This window comes from Rhinichthys klamathensis, unplaced genomic scaffold, assembly GCF_029890125.1.
Source record: "Rhinichthys klamathensis goyatoka isolate OS25496 unplaced genomic scaffold, OSU_Roscu_1.1 h1tg000230l_1, whole genome shotgun sequence".
Lineage (NCBI taxonomy): Eukaryota > Metazoa > Chordata > Actinopteri > Cypriniformes > Leuciscidae > Rhinichthys > Rhinichthys klamathensis.
The window spans coordinates 914,662-936,359 of NW_026606754.1; the positions used below are offsets into that span (position 1 = coordinate 914,662).

The 21,698-nt window shown below is 44.3% G+C and overlaps 2 long non-coding RNA genes across 2 annotated transcripts; both read right to left on the minus strand.

The window, feature by feature from the left end:
• LOC130099495 (uncharacterized) lies at positions 1-1,193 on the minus strand. Its single transcript, XR_008808396.1, has 3 exons — positions 1,109-1,193; positions 891-1,027; positions 1-125 (listed from the first exon to the last, which is right to left on the minus strand). It is a non-coding gene; the product is annotated as an uncharacterized LOC130099495 (long non-coding RNA).
• An 18,151-nt stretch (positions 1,194-19,344) lies between these two features.
• LOC130099471 (uncharacterized) lies at positions 19,345-21,073 on the minus strand. Its single transcript, XR_008808392.1, has 3 exons — positions 20,996-21,073; positions 20,041-20,102; positions 19,345-19,802 (listed from the first exon to the last, which is right to left on the minus strand). It is a non-coding gene; the product is annotated as an uncharacterized LOC130099471 (long non-coding RNA).
• Positions 21,074-21,698: the final 625 nt, after the last annotated feature.

Genomic DNA, 21,698 nt, shown 5'->3' on the forward strand with positions numbered 1-21,698 from the left:
CAATTCCATACTGAAGACGTCGTCTTCGTACTGTTCGACAGCTCACTCTCAAACAGGTAGAAATAGCTGTCCATGACATTCCTGTCTCTCTCAGCTAGGTCAACTGCTCTCTGGTCAGATCATACCTTGGTAAGGATATATATAAAATTGCAGACTTTTATTATTTAATTGTATTATTGAATGCACTCAGGAATTGCTGACAAGTGCTAATCATTGGTCCAATTGTGAATTTAGTTGAACACCTTTGTTCAGAATTTAAGAGTTTCTTTTAAGGAAACTTGTAGGGAGTGGGTTCCATTTTTGTTTGAAACTGCTTTTCTCCTGGTTATGTGTAGTCAAGGAGATAGGGAAGTTCATTTGTCATTTATTTTCTTTTTGTTTTATGTATAGGTAAGTCATGGTTAAAGCTAAGTTAGACACCTTTTTGTTTGTTTTGTTTGCTCCTGAAGCTTATGACTTTTATATTTTTCTTTTGATTCAATAAACACCAATTTAAGCTTATTTGTTCTGGATGTGTGCTACTGGGGCTGGAGACAAAAAAATCCTGTGCTATCTCTCCAAAATGTGTTCCTGTTTTGCCTATTACCCCAAGACTAAAAGAGGGCTACATTTATTTATAGCCACCCACAACCTAACCACAAGGTCTACTCTTCAGCATTTGTTCAACAAAACAAACTCAAATATAACTGAACATCAAACTTTAATTAAACTTTTTACTAAAAACAGCACTTAATTTTCACATTCTTCTGATCTATCTGAATGCAAAGCATGCTGGAAATGTCTGATAAATCATTAAAGCATACATTAAATATTTTTAGGTTTAATGTATGTTGGGGTAGCCTATCATCAGAAATGTTTATTAATAAAAAGACAAAGAGGAACATAATCACCTTGGTCGCCCACCGGACCTAGAGATCGATATTTGAATTGCTGGTGTGAGCTGGGGATGGAGGATTATTTCCAGTTGCAATAGCATTTCTGAGAGAGTGTCATGTAACTCTGATAGCATGGTCAAAATTTGATTATCCTATAGGAAAGGAGAATGTTAAATTTATATTATATTTTTCATACATTGGATTAATCATACTTATTTACAACTATTAATTACCTGAGAGTGTCTCAAATGGTCCAACATCCTGGATAAAATACGAGAATGCTCCTCCAATAACCTCTGACAGTGTTCCATGCTGTTAAAGGTCCCGTTCTTCATGTTTTTTTGAAGCTTTGATTGTGGTTACAGTGTGCAATATAACATTTGGTCATTTTTCACACAATTTACTTATCTGTATACCGCTGTTTTCACTGTCCAAAAAACGGGCTGATGACTTCCTTGTTCTATGAAGTCCCTCCTTCAGAAATACGTCACGAGTTCTGATTGTGCCAGCGGTTCCTGTGTTGTGATTCGACAGCAGCTTATCGCACGTTGCCCGGAAAGGGCACGCCTCTTACCATAACGTGGAGATGCATGCGCAAATTTTCGGGAACCGAGTTAAACATAAATTGTAACCATTGATCTCTAAGCACAGCGTCCCTGGGAAGGCCAAACAAAGGTGAATTGACTCCGGCATAAAAATAGCAGTGTCTCGACGACATGGCGACAAACACACTCTACAAACGAAACTCTTCCTCTTCTCCGTGGAGCGCAACAAGACAACACCCCTTTTTTTGTATTCCTAGGCGGAGATTAGTCAAAAAACTGTTTTAGTGACGTCATTAAAACGGAAGTAGAGGGATGTAGTCCAAACAGCTGTAGGCTTTGAAAGGGGACTTCTGTTAAATAAAATATCTCGCTAGGCATTGAACTTTGAGCTTTATAATTTTACAGGTATTATTTATGCTCTAACAGCTACATTACACACTAACTAAAGTTTGAAAAATGGAATCACGAAGAACGGGACCTTTAAAGTTTCTTGAGAGCATACTTTCTTCGTACAATATCACACACACGTTTATGTCAGTAAAATATCGTTGTACATCATTGCACGACTACACGACTAGTCTGTGCAAGCCCTACTGTCATGTGAGCTACAAAACTTCCTACCCAATCATGACTTCTATTCCGTGAAGTAGTCGCAAGTATCCATATTATTAATGAATATTGTCCTGGCAGAAAAATTGGCAACACATTTTTCTGTTTTTCTATGGAATTTTTTTCTCACCGATGTGTGTTTGTTATGTCACAATCTCCAGCTGTTCCCCCGGGGGTAAAAATTGGGGGTGTGTATTTGCTGCCTTTTACCGCTAAGAAGTAGCCTGGCTAACGCCAGACCACGTATCATTGAGAATGATACGTGGTCTGGGAACCACATGTTCATTTTCTCGTATTTGAGGCGTGGTTTGCGAATGCCCAGAGCCGTTTATTGGGTGCTACGAATGTCTATTAAATGCGCCTGCACGTAGCTCATAGCCAATCGTTTCAATTATACCAGATGACGTATGTAGAGTGACAGAAATTCGACGAGGAAGTCGACGATGGGTCAGAGATTTATGTGTACACGAAACTACCATGAAACTACTTAGAACACTATCTAATTAAGGCTGCATCGAAAATTAACTTTGCGTTTGCTGCCATGTTGGATCCATAGATATAAACAAACTGCTTCGGTGTGTCGTCATCGTCTTGCTTCTCCCTCCTCATTCTGTGATTGGTTCCCTAGATGAGGCGAAAATCTGGACCATGGTATCCATAGTCCAGTGAATAAAATCGCTCTGCACAAAGGCAGTATGGGGAAACCCAGGCTAGCTAAGAAGCACTATAATCACAGACTTTGAAAAGGGTCAGTTTATTCTCTCTATTACGTAATCTGCCGCGGTGCATTGAGAGCTGTGGTAGAAGTGGAATCAAGTGAAACATTTAAATCAATCGAATTTATAATCACAATACTGAAATTATAGTGTAAATTTAGAACTGAAGGCTTCTATTACTGCAAATTTAATGCACGTTAACATTGTGTGCCCAGTTTGTCTATAAAGGCTATGCATGTCAATAGGTTATGTGTCTTATACTTCGTGTTATTTTAATTTGTTAGTAGATTTATTAACTTAAATATATGTGGCCATGTAAACATGTTCACTATAAAAAACTCAAACATAGCCAGACATCTAAAAAAGGGATTCTTGATTTCCGACAGCGTATAAGAAAGAAAGGTTAACACCTGAGGTTTCCGTTTGTGGGTAGGTGTTTGAACAAAATTTAGAAACACGCTCCAATAAATATACAGAAACCTTCCCAAAAATAAACCAAAGTATACAAACTCTAAGAATCTCTAAGAATACTTAAATCCGGAATAAACAACGGCAGTGGCTTTTTATGCTTTCTGGATAAATAACAAAACACAGAAACATTATTAAAGATACATTCTCATAAGCCACACACACTTATAAGATCAGAAGTAAACACATTTTACACTCTTCACATTGTAACAGTGACATTACTACAGTATATTCAATTCCATCTTTAAAGATAGAGTATTAATAAACTTGAATGACATCAAAAACAGTACCTAGCTCTTAATCTATTTTCTTTAACTGAATATAAACAGCTACAATCAAGAATAAAATAAATGACACTCACTCTATGCTGCACCGCACTAGAAAACTCACGCAGGTGTTAACTCACATGTGCACTCAGGGCCGTAGCTAGAGGATTCGGGGCCCCCTGAAAAAATATTGATGTGGGCCCCCACCACCCTCCACCAATATCATATACTGTACAATAGATGAACATGGAGGCCCACATAACAGAAGATGGTGATGTTGTTGTAAAACCTTTATTTTAAAAGTTAAATGTTTATAAAAAAATTACAACTAATAAAAACTAACAAAAAGCAAGAAATTGTTAAATAATAATAAAACCAATTTTTAAAAAGTAATATTTTTTTTCCCCATCAGTCTGTTATAATTCATAAATCAAAAAGTAAACATTTAGAAATTGACAAGAATGCAGTCTAATTAAAAAAATAAAACCATTCATTGTCTTATTTTTTAATAAAGATAATATGGAACTGGTAATATTATTAAATAAAGCGAATACATTTATTCATTCAAGTGCAGTGTGTTGTATTCGTGTTTTCTCGATGTTTTAAATATCATCAGCCGGCAGGTCAGATGCATAATGCATTGCGTCGTGACTCGTGTAATTTTTTTAAAACTCTATTTTCAATAGTGTAAAAAGACAGGAATTTAGACCACGTAATCATTCGGTCGATTGCGGCGCGCACCGATAATAAAAAATGACTGTACACGGCAGACTGTAGACGGAAGTTTTCTAATTCCCAGCGAAATAACAATAGGCTATATAACTGGTCTTTAAGAACGTCTTGATCGACTAGGATACAACCACTCTCCTTGCCTCCCTCTCCGTCTTTTCCTGGCATTTCTGGTACCTGATTTGTTTTCTTTTCCCCGACATTTTTCAGTCAGTCAGTCAGTCTCCTGCTCTTCCACCAAGTTCATCGTTAACTTCAGGCTGCCGCCTCAACTCTGATTGGTTCTGTTCACGAGCTGGGGCGGGACTTACAATTTTATTGGGTCCATCTGATGTTTGTCACTGACTCTGACTGAATAATTAATAAATACTTTAGGTCGGACTAAACCATTTTTATGCAGGTAAGAGAAGCAGATATTTGGAAAAATATTTACCCAAATCGCACGTTTTTGCGGTTTTCATTTAAATCTCAGGCATACAACTAATATAAATATTAGAATTATTCATACAACAGGGGCCTAAATAGTATAACTGCTGGATTTTGTGGCGCCCCCTGGGCAGCGGGGGCCCCTATAATTGTCACCACCTTTCACCCCACTAGCGACGGCCCTGTGTGCACTCATGTGTACTCATTCTCCCCTCTGATATTATTTTATCTAAAGAGATAGAAGTATTGTTTACGTTTAATCAACAACACCACATGACCTACGATCGTCTCAGTTGCTTACGTAACCTCGGTTCCCTGAGATGAGGGAACGAGTATTGTGTAAGGCTAGCTTATGCTATAGGAAAACGATACTCGGTTACTGACGTAACCTCGGTTCTCTCTAGAGAGGGAACGAGTATTGCGTAAGTTTAGCTTACGCTACGGGAAAGATTCATCTTCTCGAGATATTGAAGCCAAAAAAATATCCTTAATTTTGTAAATGTACAACTTGTAACGACTGGAAATAAGGTGTGGCCCCTTTAAGAGCTGTGCGCTCCCTGTTGAACTGTCGGCAGTATTGTATTGTATGTGCCTTGGGCCTCGAACACCCCTTTTACTGTCTATGCAAACACCCCATGTATGCGGGTAATTTCTGTTTGATGCTAATTTTTATCTTATTTTGTTTATTAAGTAGGCTAACGATGTGGACGGTAGAACGTGTGAAAGACAGTTAGGCTACACGAGTTCGATTTGGGAATAAAGTGCGAGTTGTGAGATGCCAATCGCCTCCGTGAGTCTGTCTGGCCTCTGCATGCAATATCTTCAGTTGTGAGCTATCCCTAATCTTCCTGAAGCAACGCGTTACAAACTGTACTTCAGTTTCATTGCGGGGACACCACCTTCACCTGCCATCATGTCTATCGGCTCGCTTTCGGGTTAAACTTTCCGCGACTGCGCAACTGGGTTATAGGTTGCCAGGTTGAGGTGACAAACGGGTTGAAATTGTAAATGGTCTGTGGATTGTGTGAATATAATGCATTTAATACAATCTGGCAACTGGTCAACATTAGACAAACATATTGGTCCGATTATTCATAAAGGAGTTTGGGCCATGCAAATTACGGGAGTTTCCCGGGAAAAATAACAAACCGGGAGGGGTCCGGGAGATAGGGCTAAAAAACGGGAGAAACCCGGGAAAAACGGGAGTGTTGACAGGTATGGTTTAGCCTGCAAGGCAGGAACTTCCAGGTTATAAAACCTGACAAAGGTAGACGGGGAGCTCCAGCCCGCTGCTACACATATGTCATGGATAGAAATTCCACTGGACCATGCCCACGAAGAGGCCACGCCTCTCTTGGAATGAGCCCTGATGCCCAGAGGGCATTGCAGACCTTTTGACGCGTAAGCGGCTGCTATAGCGTCCACTATCCATCTGGACAGGCTCTGTTTCGAGGAGGCGAGACCTTTGGTGCGCCCACCGAACGAAACAAACAGCTGTTCCGAACGCCTGAATGAGGCGGAGCGCGTAATGTAAAACCTCAGCGCTCTGACAGGGCAGAGGAGGTTCGCATCACTTTCGCTGTCAGATGCTGGGGGAGCTGACAACGAGATAACTTGCGCTCTGAACGGAGTGCCCATCACTTTCGGAACGTAGCCATGTCTAGGTCTGTGGATGACTTTAGAGTCATTCGGCCCGAACTCAAGACACGACGCGCTGACAGACAGCGCATGCAGGTCCCCCACACGCTTTACTGACAACAGTGCAGTCAGAAAAACGGTTTTCAGTGATAGATATTTCAACTCCACGGAATCCAGTGGTTCGAAGGGAAAAGCTTTCAGGGCCTCTAGGACCAGTGAAAGATCCCACATGGGAACCGATGGGGGGCGCGGCGGGTTCATCCTCCTAGCTCCTCTAAGGAAGCGGATGACCAACTCATGTCTTCCCAATGACTGGCCGTGCGTCGATTCTGCGAACGCTGCCACGGCCGCCACAGATACTTTGAGCGTGGATGGGGACCTCCCCTTATCCAACAGCTCTTGTAGGAAGGAGAGCAGTTGCGCCACCCCGCATGTCCGCGGGTCCAGACCTCTGTCGGTGCACCATCCAGAGAACACCGACCATTTAGACGCGTAGAGCCTTCTCGTGGAAGGGGCTCTAGACTGCGTGATCGTGTTCATTACTCCTTCTGGCAGGGCAACGAGTACCCGTTGATCAACCATGCGTGCAGAGACCAGCACTCTGGATGGGGATGCCAGATCGTGCCGCGAGCCTGAGAGAGGAGATCTGCCCTCACCGGAATCGGCCACGGAGCTGTATGTGACAGTGCTATGTGATTAGCTCCGGGAACCAAATCTGATTCTCCCAACGCGGGGCTATGAGGAGCACCGAGTGGCGCGTTTCCCTGATTCTCTTGATTACCTGTGGTAACAGAGAGACCGGAGGAAAAGCATATAGCCGGAGGCTGGGCCAAACCTGGGCCAGCGCGTCCTCGTCCTTCGAGAAGAACGTCGGGCATTGAGCGTTGTCTTTCGACGCAAATAGGTCGACTTCCGCCCTGCCGAACAGGCGCCACAGTTTCTGGACCGTTTGGGGGTGCAGGGACCATTCCCCTGGGGGAACGTTGTCCCTGGACAGTTTGTCTGGGCCGTCGTTCAAATGGCCCGGCACGTGCGCCGCCCTCAGCGAGCGCAGGTGCAACTGGGACCAAATAAGGAGGCGCTCCGTCAGATTGCAGAGATTTCTGGATCTGACACCGCCCTGACGGTTTACATAGGATACCACAGACATGTTGTCCGAGCGGACGAGAACATGTTGGTCCTGTATGAACGGGAGGAAGCACTTCAGCGCATTCTCGACCGCTATCATCTCCAGACAGTTTATGTGAAAACACCTCTCTTGGTCTGACCACTGGCCGAAGACCGGTCTGCCCTCGAACAGCGCGCCCCAACCCCAGTTGGACGCGTCTGTCGAAATGACTTTCCGATAAGAGACCGTTCCCATCATCACTCCCAGCTGGTACCAGTCGGCCACTAACCAGGGCTGCAGAGCCGCTATGCAGGTCTGAGTCACTCTGATTTTCTGACCGCCAGAAACCCAAGCTCGGCGGGACGCGCGAGCATTCAGCCAGCGTTGGAGCGGGCGCATGCGCAGTAGGCCCAGCTGGAGCACCGCTGCAGCTGATGCCATACAGTCCAACATCCTCTGAAAAGTTTTCAAAGGGAGAAAGCTGTCCTTCTGGAAAGACGCGGCTAGGGAGCGAACACGGAGCGCGCGCTGTGCCGATAGACGAGCCGACATGGTCACCGAGTCCAGTTCTATTCCTAAAAAGGAAATTGACTGGCTGGGTAGTAATGAGCTCTTGGTCCAGTTGACCGTGAGACCCAAGCTTTCCAGGTGACTGAGAAGCACTGTTCTGTGAGACAGCAGCTCCGTCTCTGACTGTGCCAAAATCAGCCAATCGTCCAGATAGTTCATTATCCGCAGCCCCTGACTTCTCAGGGGGGCGAGCGCCGCGTCCATGCACTTCGTAAATGTACGGGGTGCCAGAGACAGGCCGAACGGCAGGACGGTGTATTGATATACCTGACCGTCGAAGGCGAATCTCAAAAATCGCCTGTGACGGGGTATTATCTGAATCTGGAAATAGGCATCCTTCAGATCTAGAGAAATAAACCAGTCCCTCGGGCGAACGTGCGCGAGGATTTTCCTGGTCGTAAGCATTTTGAACGGTCTTTTCACAAGCACTTTGTTCAAATGTCTCAGATCTAGGATAGGTCTGAAGGCTCCGTCCTTCTTGGGTACGAGAAAATAACGGCTGTAAAAGCCTGACTCGCTCAGAGAAGGCTGCACCTTTTCTATAGCCCCTTTGCACAGCAGCTTTGCTATTTCTGCGTGAAGTAGGTGTGCTACTTCCGCATTCACTATCGTCGCGGTCCGGGCTCGAAAGCGCGGGGGACGGCGAATGAATTGAAGTGTATAGCCCTGCTTTATTGTGCTCAGCACCCATTCTGAAATCCCCGGGATAGATTCCCACGCAACTATGTGAGCCGCAAGGGGACGAATGGCCTCCGGGTTCAGATCGCCGCCATTTGCGGGCTTGTGAAACTGAACCGGAGCTGAGAGCGCGGCGCGCGCGCTCTCTGTTCTGGGCAACGGCTGCTCGCTGAAAACCGAAACCGGATGCTTTGTGTGAGATGTCCCAATCATAAGGGATGGGGAACCTTTTTTCCTCACTTTTTGACGTGCGAGCGGCGCTTTGGGCGGAAAAGCGTTCTGTAAGCGTGAGCGCGTTTGCGCGGGCACGAGACTTACACATGTATTTGACGCCCCGATCAAAATGGATGGGGAGCGTCTTATTAACGCCCTGCGTTTCACGATAACACTTAAACGCGCGGGTGGCGCCCGGGGGGAGGTTTGTGTTAGTAAGCGTGAACGCTCTCTGGCGGGCACGGGACTTACATTCATAACCTGCTGTCTTGACCGTGTAACAGAGCGAGCAGATAGTGGGCACAACCCTGTGGACACATTTCTTACATTCAACACTCGAGCGGCTTTTCTGCGCTTTATGAGAGTGTGCTCTGTGGGTGACACGATATTTGATGTGCTTGTGTGTAGGGGTGAACACTGGGGGGTGGGCACTTTCACTACACTTAAAACACTGATGGCGTGAGCCGGACCAGACATAATACTCTTTTTGAGATTTCTCTGGGTCGCCGTGAAAACGGCGTTTGTGTGCAGGCGAGAGGGTGGACAAACCGGCTCGTTGGCTGCTAAATGAACCACTGCAGTAGCCTGGCTGAAGGGGACTGACAGGGAAATAAGCTTTGACGGCGGTCCGGCCGCGGCGGGACACGCGCGTCTTTTCTCTCTCTTTGTTAGGAGGATTTCGCGTGCTCAGACTTCAGCGTGATCTTCTGCCGAGGCCCCCTGGGGGGCGGCGGTCTGTGACGGCTGTCTGAGCGCGACCTAGGGCGGCCGCCCTGACGTCGCTGTGAAGGCTGGGGGTGTGCTGGACGCTGGGTGTTAGCTCGTACAGGAGGCTGGCTTTGTTTCTCGCGAGAGCGGCCTGTAGCGGAGCTCGAGCGTCGCGGCAGGAAGAGAGTCATGGCCTGCGTGGTCTTCTGCACTTCAGAGAAACGGTCAACGATCCCGTTAACCGCTGGGCCGAAGAGACCAGTGGGGGAGAGCGGCGCGTTCAGGAAGGTGGCTCGCTCAGTTTCCCTCATATCCGAGAGCGTCAACCAGAGATGCCTCTCTGTTACAGTCAACGCAGCCATGGCTCGTCCGATAGCTTGAGCTGCGGTTTTGGTGGCGCGGAGAGAGAGATCCGTCGCGCTTCTCAGATCTGTAACCGCAGCTGGATCCCGGCCCTTCTCGTCCCATTCACGGAGGAGGTCGGCTTGCAGGATCTCTAACACAGCCATGGAGTGGAGAGCAGACGCGGCCTGGCCGGAGGCGGCATATGCGCGGCCGACCAAGGCGGACGTGGCTCTGCAGGCTTTAGACGGGAGGGCTGACCGAGACCGCCATCTCGCGGAGGGCGGGCAAAGGTGCGCTGCGACCGTCTCTTCCACAGGGGGAATAGCCGTGTACCCTTTCTCGGCGGCGCCGTCCACTTGGGAGAGCAACGCGGAGGCCTGGGACTGAAGTCTTGAGGAGAATGGTGCATTCCAGGACTTCGTCAGCTCCGTATGAAGTTCCGGCAGGAATGGAGCGGGCCTGCTCGTTGAAGCTGCACGGCGGCGACTTTGAAGGAAACAGCCGTCGAGCCTGTTCGGCGCGGGTTCCTTCGGCAGCGACCACTCGAGCCCGAGGCGGTCGACGGCCTGCGTCAGCAGGCGCATAAGTTCCGCGTCAGCTCCAGCGCGGGAACGGCTGGATTCCTGGATCAACGAGGAGCCGGAGTGAAGCGACCATTCCTCGCTGTCCGATGCCAGGATGGAGCAGCAGTCTCTCGTGGCGTGTTCCTCGGCCTCCTCCTCAGACGCGACGGCAGTGAGGCTCGTGAGCGGCAGCTGCGCGTCGGGGAGGGGAGGCGGGGAGGGCGAAAGCGAGGCTCGAGGGAGATCCTCCGGCGAGCGCGTCGCTGTGGCCACGGGCTCCGGCTGCCTCAGGGAACGGCGCTTCTTCCTGCGCGGTCCCCCGGAGGGCGGAGCGGCTGCATCCGGGTTGAAGACTTCGAGTCGAGCCCGTAGGGTCGACAGCGGAAGCGCTTCGCAGAACTCGCAGCCCCCGGACGCGAGGGCGAGCTCTGCATGTTCCAGGCCCAGGCAGAGAGCGCAAATCACGTGGCGGTCTCCAACGCTGAGCGGGGCTCTGCACGAGCCGCAGGAAGTGCGAGGCATCTTTAAAAAGACGCTCGCGCTCTTTTAGAAATAGCTCTTTTAGAAAATGCAATGTAAAAGGATACGTCGCCGGATAGCGTAGCTCGCACGGATGGCTGAAGGTGGCGAAGACGGGCGGCTTCCTCAGCGCTGTCCTAAGCTGGCTTTTCGCTGTTCGACGGCGGCGGTGGCTTCTCTCTGATCCAGCGATGCGGAGAGCTCGCTGAAGAGTCGAAAAATCAGGGAATTCAGCCTACAGCCCCTTCTTATATACGCTAAGCCACGCCCATTCTGGCGGGCTGTGACGCTATGAAGGCGCGAGCTCCCTTCATTGGGCGTGACGTCACACGGGGCTCACTGGTAGGCTGCAGCAGATGCATCCAGGGCAGCCAATAAGCACGCGAGTTGGCCTGCTCTAGGTCTGCTAGCTGCTGCACTGCGTTGACAATGAATACAAAATTAAGGATAATTTTTTGGCTTCAATATCTCGAGAAGATGAATCTTTCCCGTAGCGTAAGCTAAACTTACGCAACACGAGAGAACCTCTCGTAAGATAACTCCTTTTCTCGATTTTTAAAACGCAGTGCAGCAGCACAGCAGACACAGATGAGCGAATAGAGCGGTCATTGGCTGTGCTGAGGCAACTTCACGAACCTATGGCGAGGCGGCTCAGACGCGAGAACCAATCAGGCTGCTTCGTGCCCTTCGTGCCCAGAATGGGCATGGCCTAAGTCTATATAATGGCCCATTCAGCCAAAGGTAGTCAGGTTACGTTGACTGATGTGATCCCCTGATCAATTAGCACGGCGGGTTATGCAATACTCGTTCCCTCATCTCAGGGAACCGAGGTTACGTAAGTAACCGAGACGTTCCCTTTCGAGAGTTCTCTCGTATTGTGTAAGGCTAGCTTACGCTATGGGAACCCCCTTCAAAATGCCGTGCGTGCTTAACTTTGCTCCATACTGTAACCCAAAGCAGAAATAGAAACCAGTCATTTGACAAGCTTCATATAGGAAAAAACAAGGAAATGGGACTAACAGGGCCAAGTCCTTATAATGTATGTATATGTAAATATATAAGAACCATAGTTTAGAGTTTAACCAGGACCAGATATGTATCGCCCATGACGAGGCCATGCCTCTCGTGGAATGAGCTCTGACGCCTAAGGGGCAATGAAGGCCCTTGGACTCATAAGCCAGCGCGATAGCGCGGAGAGGTGCTTCAGGTCCGCAGACCGAAGCCATTAGAATGGGGCACCTTTCAGTGCTTCCAGGACCGTGGAGAGGTCCCAGATAGGCATCTTGCCCCTTTAACCCCCTGGGGTTGGCTATCGCGCTGGTGCGTTTGTTCCGCTTTTTTCTTATCAGTGTAAAATAGACTCAAATAACTTGTTATACAAATGTTATACATCATTCAAAACTGTTAAATGTCTTCTTTTATTTGTGTAAAGTAATAATAAAAGCAAAATGTTGTGTTTTTCGTAAAATAAAGAAAATAAACATGATACACATTCTCCCGTCTCTCTCAATGTAAAGTTCATTCTGAAATGCGACAGAATATGATCTGTAACTCAGCGAATACTTGCCACCCACACGTGAGATATATTTATTTACAAAGCTTGATGTAAATCATATATTATCAAATATTATCTGTTTAAGTAATCTGAATGAAAGCAACGACATGTACAGTTTCTCCAGCCTAAGCTCATTAGTTCTAATGTGACCACACCCACGCGCGCAAGAGCTGTTCCCATGCAAATATCCATGTGTAAAGGAACGCAGAGCTGTAAACGCCCTCTTCAGTACTTCAGTAACATACTCATCTGCTTTTCATCGAGTTTGGAAGACTGTGTTTGTGCTGTGCTGTTTAACTTGGATTTACCTCAGAAGAACACGATTTGAAGATGAGAAAAAAACATTTAAGGTAAGAAATGTCCACTCATAATAGTTATTGTTGCATAAACTTTACATTGTAGCATAAACTTTACATTGTAGCTACTAGTTAAAGTCCCTGTAAAGGCAATTCAAAAAAAAAAAAAATCTAAACACATTATAAATGTTAGAAATGTATTGCTAAAACTTATTACAAAGACTGTGAACTGTGAAGTACTGAATTGTGGATTTAGACCATTAAACAGTTTTTCACCATTGCTATTTTCCGGATTTTTTGGGCGGGGCTAAAACAGGGCTCAATGAGCCCCTGAGCTCGTGGACACGCCCCTACTTGATGATGCACTGAGGCCACTGAGGCTGGCCCCTCCCCTAACAATAGAGCACATTCGCATCAGTTTGGCGCTCAATCGCGAGTTACTGTCAGTACTATTAGTTACTACAGCAGCCTACAGTTAGCTAGCTAGCTATGCCTTCGACACGGAAATGCGTAGGCTACTACCTGGATGCGATCATGTACAAAACAGATCGGTGTCTTTATTTCAATTTCCTAAAAACTATCACATTAAGAAGAGGTGGATTAATTTTGTGAAGAGCCAACCTTGATGGAGAGCTGAGGATCACCGCCAACACCCGCCTCTGTAGTGATCATTTTACACAGGATAGTTTTAGAAACTTTCGTCGGAGACAACTGGGATTCACTGATAATCCGCTGTTACTGGTGAATGGGGCCCAACCGACTATCTCCCGCCTCGGCCTTCATCCTCCCGTCCCAAAAGCAGTATAACCTAATATCACCGTTGGCAGCTTTCCCGTGAGTGGGCGTGGTTTCAGCGCAGCCAGCGGACACGCCCCCAGCGTTTGAGAGCAGAGAATAAGGGTGTACTCACACTAGCCAGTTTGAACCTTGCCCGAGTGCGTTTGACCACCAAAGCGCGGTTCGTTTGACTAGTGTGAGTGCTCCGAACCGTGCCCGGGCGCGGCTCGATTAGCCGGCCCTGGCCCGCTTGGAAGAGGTGGGCCAGAGCACGGTTCAGTTGGACTCGGGCGCGGTTCGCATGCAGTGTGAGCGCTAACCGTGCTGGAGCACGGAACAGGACGCGTGACGTCATGGTTTAGCACCACGATTACGTGAAACGAGCGATTACGATTACGAGCAGCACGATTACGTGAAAATTTTCGTGCCACTAAGGCGACACATCTGTTTAACAACAGGCTGTGAGAGGGCGGTGGACCACCGTGGACCAAACAACAAAAAATTATCCACAAAGAAAACAGAGCGATGGACTCCATTGCAGGCCCGGATTGGCTAATCGGGAGCACCGGGAGAATTCCCGGTGGGCCGGTCTGGATTATTGGCCAGGAGGGCCGGTGTTGTCATGGCACTGGGTTGAATGCTCCAGTCACAGCGCAGCCCCACTATTTTTTTATTGTTATTTTCTCGCAGCCCCACAAAAAAAGTCAGTTGTTAGAGATGTGCGAACAATTGCAATGATTCGCATATTGCGACGATAACCGACCTCATCGGATCTGCTTCAGTAGCTACTCAACACTGCTCGTCGGCAATGGCAAAATGTTTGAGATGACCGATCAAAGCAAGCGGGATGTATGTTCACAGAAGCGCGAGCCGGGGCCGCGCGCGAATCCCAACGCGACGCTTCACGAGATAAGATGCAAGTGGCTAAACTAAACAGCTGTTTTACGATAGAAGTTTTAAACGACCGACATAAATAATCAGTTTGCAAAGACTGTATCAATCAAAGGTAACCTAAAGATAAAGAGACTGAGAGAAGAAGAATGAGAGAAGGAGATGGAGATGAGAGAGGAGAGCAGGAAGAGCAATAGCCTATTGCATACTGTGCCCAGAAAGAGAATAACTTTATTCCTATTTAACACAGATATACATGTTCTTTGCCAATGACAGTGGAAAAATAATATGCCCCCGAACCCAGATCACTTTTGGGACCTTTGTATTTATAAAACCCTGTGTACGGCTATTGCACTGAATAGAAAATTATATATTTGAAAAATACAATGAATTACAAGGCTGTACAGAACAGTGCACTATTGAAGACTTATATACTGAGGGTTTAATTACATTATTTTAATATAGTCGGTCGGGAAAGTGGGCCGGTCTAAGGTATGAAACTCCAGGGCTGAAAATTAGTCCCACTCCGGCCCTGCTCCATTGTGTTCAGAGAGCGCCGCTCTTCTTGTTTATCCCGAAACCGTCGCACCATAATGACGTAAGCGTGCTCCGGCACGAATGCTGAAACCCTATGTGAGTGCAGGCCAGAGGGGGAGTGGAGAGGGGGGACAATCGTACTCGGGCCCGGTTCATGGCAACCGTGTCTAGTGTGAGTACACCCTAATGCTCATTTTTTCAAGATTTTTTTTTTTTAACATTCAAATTTGGCTGGGTGGCTAGTGACAAACTCAGAACACATACTTAATTTTGACTTTACAGGGACTTTAAACTGGTGCCAGACTAAAATGTATGTATATGTGACCTGATCCAGCAAAATGAGTCACAGTGACCCAAATTAAAAAAAATGCGATTTTGATATTAATGGAAAGAGGAGACCATAAGCTTTCAATTGATATCCTAGTCAAAGTCATACCTTGAATGGTTGTAAAGATATACACATTTGAATTATGGTCGTCTGCCCTCTTTTGCCAATTGAAAGCCTGAGAAAATCGTTTTTAAAGTTTTTTTGCCGTTTTTTGTTGATATCTTTCAAAATCCAATACATTTAAAGGGATAAACTATTTATTTTACAGCTTAATTTGACCAAAGACATTAATATAAATGCTATTAAACCAGGCTGAAGCTCAAATTATTTTAAAGTTTTTATTTGAATAAATAATTTAACAAGTAGGCCTACCTTTTACAAAAATGTACTAAAATCAGAAAGATTGAACAGAGGTGCTACATTTTTGCTTGAGAGAGAGGGTGTGTGTGTGTGTGTGTGTGTGTGTGTGTGAGAGAGAGAGAAAGTGAGAGGCAGAGAGACAAGGAAACAGAGATCAAATAATGCTAGTCTATGCAATCATATCTTAGTGTACCAACAAATATTGGGTTAACACATTAATGGATTCTCCTTGCTGATAAATAGCTACACTCATTCACATTTGTCAATCACGTTATGTCAATCACGCTTGCACACTACGAAACTTTCGTCCGTTATATAAAAACAATCGTAAGTTTTTCGCATCCGTAGCAAGCAGTTTGAATGGTGTTTTGACAATTCGGAGCCACCGAATCAATACGAAAAAACGACGAAAAAACGCATACGAAAAAAACGCGGACTCAGTGTGCAATGGCCAGGGGGCTTGATGACGCTTTGGCAACTTTGCTCGCTTTTGACAACGACATTTCTCAAATTAATAAAATGTAATCTTTCTGAGGAGATCTGCTAGCTTGTTTATTCCACAGAGCGCTCGCTGCGAGTCTGACAGGAGGGTAGCTGGACCAATCGCGTGCCGGTGTCGTGCCAAGGTAGGGTAGACTGGGTACAGTTGAGACATAGGTACAGTTGAGACACCTTTTAAATAACTTGCGTGCGCAGCCAGCACAAGTTGTGATTTTTGCTGTGCACATGCGTATTAGTGTCCTCTTTGATCGTGGGAAATTTGATCAATGGACGCATCTCCGCTCCGAAGATATCGGCAAAAGTTTTTTTTTTAAGGTAAGACGTTCACTTCACCATGCACACTCCACAATGAATAGCTTATTATCCTTATGTGACTGTTAAACGTAACTGGTATAATCACAAACGTTATTCTGTGCCCTAAAAACGGGCATATTTCATGGGATTGTTTCAGGCATGGTCATTGCAAAATCTAGAGAAATGCGCGAGGTGGCCATCAGGGTACAGTTGAGACACACTGTCTTAACTGTACCCGCGATAGAGTTCTATTAGGAAACACACTGTTTAGTTGTTCAGTGTTATGATAACAGGTTAAATGTCATAATTAGCCAGCATAAGCTGCAAATGAAATAAAAATTTGGTATTTGTGATAATTAAACTGTGTATTATTAATGTATATAAAAAATATATTGTTTCTTTTTTATAAAATTTAACCAGTGCTAATTTAAATAACATTAATGAATTTGAATGGATGAATAAACAAACATGTCGCCCAATTGTTATTTTTTTATTTGTCTTTATTTATTATATTTTCAATGAACGATTAGTTACCTTTACATCATTAAAAATGGGTGTCTCAACTGTACCATGGTACTGTCTCAACTGTACCACATATGGGTACAGTTGAGACAAAGTTGAGACAAAAAGCACCTTATTTTTATGAGCTAATTGTGGAAAATATAAACTACTAATGAGTAATATTGATTGATAATATCTTAGTCTACAAGCTCATGAAATGTCATGTGGCATATCATGTGGAAATTCACGTCTTTTCAGCATCTATTTTTGTGTGAAAAATCTAAACGCAAAAAGTGTCTCAACTGTACCCTTACCCCTGAAAGGAAGTGTATCCCCGGTCGCGGGAGCGCGCTCGCATTCAGCAGGAGGTGCGAATGTCCAAGGTAAATTAAACTATAACACGTGAATTGTTTAAGTTATCGTTTTACTGTTGTTGTTTTATCGACGAGGTTTAGCAAAGACAGCTATCACGTGGCCCATCAAAAACAAATTAGTTTATTCTTCTGTGGGCTAACCGATCGAACTTCATGCACTGAATTGATCAATTCTCACGACAATGTCTAAAGTTACGGAAAAACCAAGACGACCATATCGTTTCACAAGCAAACAGCCTGTGGATATAAAATTGTTCTGAATCCCCCCTCCTCCTTCCATGGTGAATTATTATCAAAATGATTCAATAATGCATTGCACTTAAACATAGGCTGGTCAATGGCATACACAAAAAAGCCAGGGGCGTAGAATTTAGTAGGGACGCTAGGGACGTGTCCCTACCAATATCCAGTGACACTGATATATCCCAGCAATAATTTCGATCAAAACTTAAAATATATTTATATATTGTTGTCCCCGTCCCCACCAATTTCAAAATCAAACCTATGCCACTGCAAAAAACGATTTTACAGATGCTGGCCTATCATCAAGTGTTTTATTTTGTGAATACTGTACATCATGTCTAATAACAGCAGTGAATATGGACACATTTCTTGTTTCCTGACAAAAGTTATAGTGGGATACAGATTTTTTCAGATTGTATATTCGACCTGCCAAAATATGTATCCCCCTCCAAAATCTACAGATGCTGGCCTATCATCAAGTGTTTTATTTTGTGAATACTGTACATCATGTGTAATAACAGCAGTGAATATGGACACATTTCTTGTTTCCTGACAAAAGTTATAGTGGGATACAAATTTTTTCATACCGTATTTTCGACCTGCCAAAATATGTATCCCCCTCCAAAATCTACAGATGATGGCCGATCATCAAGTGTTTTATTTTATGAATACTGTACATCATGTCTAATAACAGCAGTGAATATGGACACATTTCTTGTTTCCTGACAAAAGTTATTGTGGGATACAGATTTTTTCAGATTGTATATTCGACCTGCCAAAATATGTATCCCCCTCCAAAATCTACAGATGATGGCCTATCATCAAGTGTTTTATTTTGTGAATACTGTACATCATGTGTAATAACAGCAGTGAATATGGACACATTTCTTGTTTCCTGACAAAAGTTATTGTGGGATACAGATTTTTTCAGACCGTATTTTCGACCTGCCAAAATATGTATCCCCCTCCAAAATCTACAGATGATGGCCTATCATCAAGTGTTTTATTTTGTGTATACTGTACATCATGTGTAATAACAGCAGTGAATATGGACACATTTCTTGTTTCCTGACAAAAGTTATAGTGGGATACAGATTTTTTCAGAGCATATTTAAACCTGCTATAAAAGGTATCCCCCTCTCCATATTCCACAGATGATGGCCTATCAACGTCTCCACTTCCTGTGGCGCCAAGAAAGCAAGGAAAGCCCCCCACCACCCATCCTCACCACATTCTACAGAGATACTATAGAGAGTGTTTCAGTCAGCTGCATCACTTTCTGGCGTGGGAATTGTAGGGCCTCCGACCGCAGCGGATAGTGCTCAACCTCCAAGATCTCTACACCTCCAGAGTTAATGAAAGGGCTAAGAAAATCACTTTGGACCCCACACACACAGCCCAATTTCTCTCTGAACTGTTGCCCTCCCGTCTGAACAGATAAAACTCTAATAACTATACACTCTTTCATAACTGTCATGTTGTACATAACATCTCAAAATTGTTGCCTGCATCTGTAGCCTATATAGCATCTTAAACTGGACACCTGTAAATAACATGGGCCTATCTGTACATTCATATGGGCCTACATTTCTATTACTGTACTATCTTGCATTATTTAAATGTTGTATTATTTTTAATATTGTTATTGTGTTATATATTTTTTTTTATTAAAAAATTCCTATGGATGCCTCTATTATCATGTATGTCTGCACTACGTCTGTACTTTCCTTCCTCATTCCTTCACATCTTTTTCTGATTCTAATTCTTCTTTGCGGCACTGTGGTCCAAGTGAAACGAAGTTTCGTTCCCTTGTGTGTATATGGACTATACTATGCGGAAATTACAATAAAGCTGTCAAGAAGTGTCTTCTTTCCAAAAGTTAAGTGTATTTTCACTAGGGTGAGCACCCGTCCCGCTTTGCGCTGTACCGCACGTCGCATATTGAGATAATGTCCCGCATCAGTCTGTTGGTTTTTAATAATTTTAAGATGATAAGACACAAACTTGGAAGGTGTAATGTAATACAACAAGATTTAATTAATAAATTCCTCCGGAACAATAATGTACACAAAATTAAGGAGTACAAGCAGTACACAGGAAGGCCTCCTCCGTTGGTGGGCTTTGAACACACATATGGTGGAACCACCGCAAACAAATGTCACACTGAATCTGGAAAACAAATTATTTGGATTCAGTAAGAGGCTGCAAATTTTCATTCCTGTGTAATTGATGTTATATTTGTAATATACGGTAATTAATGTGGAGATAAAAGAATTATGTAATGTTTGTAAGTCCTGGGTAAAATAGAAGAAATAGAATATAAGTATCCAACATAACACTACAATAAAATTCTTAATAACTTTATATCAAAACATATTTCATTTCACATTTCTTAAGTTTGATTTACCCAACAGAAATCTGCCTTGGGTCCTTCTGATCCACAGAAGTGACATATGTCAGTCAGGTCATCTTAGAAACAAAACAAAACACAGAGCATGAATCTATAATTCTTAGTTTTTCACACAAATACGGTCTGAAAAAATCTGTATCCCACTATAACTTTTGTCAGGAAACAAGAAATGTGTCCATATTCACTGCTGTTATTAGACATGATGTACAGTATTCACAAAATAAAACACTTGATGATAGGCCATCATCTGTAGATTTTGGAGGGGGATACATATTTTGGCAGGTCGAAAATACGGTATGAAAACATTTGTATCCCACTATAACTTTTGTCAGGAAACAAGAAATGTGTCCATATTCACTGCTGTTATTACACATGATGTACAGTATTCACAAAATAAAACACTTGATGATAGGCCAGCATCTGTAGATTTTGGAGGGGGATACATATTTTGGCAGGTCGAATATACAATCTGAAAAAATCTGTATCCCACTATAACTTTTGTCAGGAAACAAGAAATGTGTCCATATTCACTGCTGTTATTAGACATGATGTACAGTATTCACAAAATAAAACACTTGATGATAGGCCAGCATCTGTAAAATCGTTTTTTGTGTATGCCATTGACCAGCCTATGTTTAAGTGCAATGCATTATTGAATCATTTTGATAATAATTCACCATGGAAGGAGGAGGGGGGATTCAGAACAATTTTATATCCACAGGCTGTTTGCTTGTGAAACGATATGGTCGTCTTGGTTTTTCCGTAACTTTAGACATTGTCGTGAGAATTGATCAATTCAGTGCATGAAGTTCGATCGGTTAGCCCACAGAAGAATAAACTAATTTGTTTTTGATGGGCCACGTGATAGCTGTCTTTGCTAAACCTCGTCGATAAAACAACAACAGTAAAACAATTCACGTGTTATAGTTTAATTTACCTTGGACATTCGCACCTCCTGCTGAATGCGAGCGCGCTCCCGCGACCGGGGATACACTTCCTTTCAGGGGTAAGTACCTTGGCACGACACCGGTCAGTCGAAACGGCTTCCCATCGACAAATGATCAGCATTTGTGTACATTTCTAAGCTTTTTTATTGGTTCTATACAACGTGTAACACCATTTAAAGAGCAGAGATAGTGACGTTTCAGGGGATACCCGAGAAATGCTCAGAGGTGACGAGAGGAGTTGAGAAAAGCAATGTTCATTTCCAGCGAATTTAGTAATACTTTGTAAACTTTAATAGTAATTTAAATACCTTTACTCAATTATCTGGACTACGAAACTTTGGGAGATTATTTTTGAATGTCTGTTCTTTGAAATTAGCAAAAAAAAAAAAAAAAAAAAAATCTATTATTTCATTGTTTTTCCACATAATCGGCCCATATCTTAAAATAGAACGTTGCGACTTCCGACTCATTTCGCCAGATCGGGTCACATATATATTTGGCATTTAAACATTTATTGTGGCATCATGAGAGGGCGTGTTCTAGAGGGCAGATACATTACCCTCAGATGGCTGGAGCAAGATGGCCGTCTGTTAAGTACTACAAAACCCAGGCTGCCTGAGAGTACAGCTGCAGATAATGAGACTAGCAGCAGGCTAGTGAGTCTGAGAAACTGTTGATTAGTGTGTGTGTGTGGCTGGAGGAAGGACA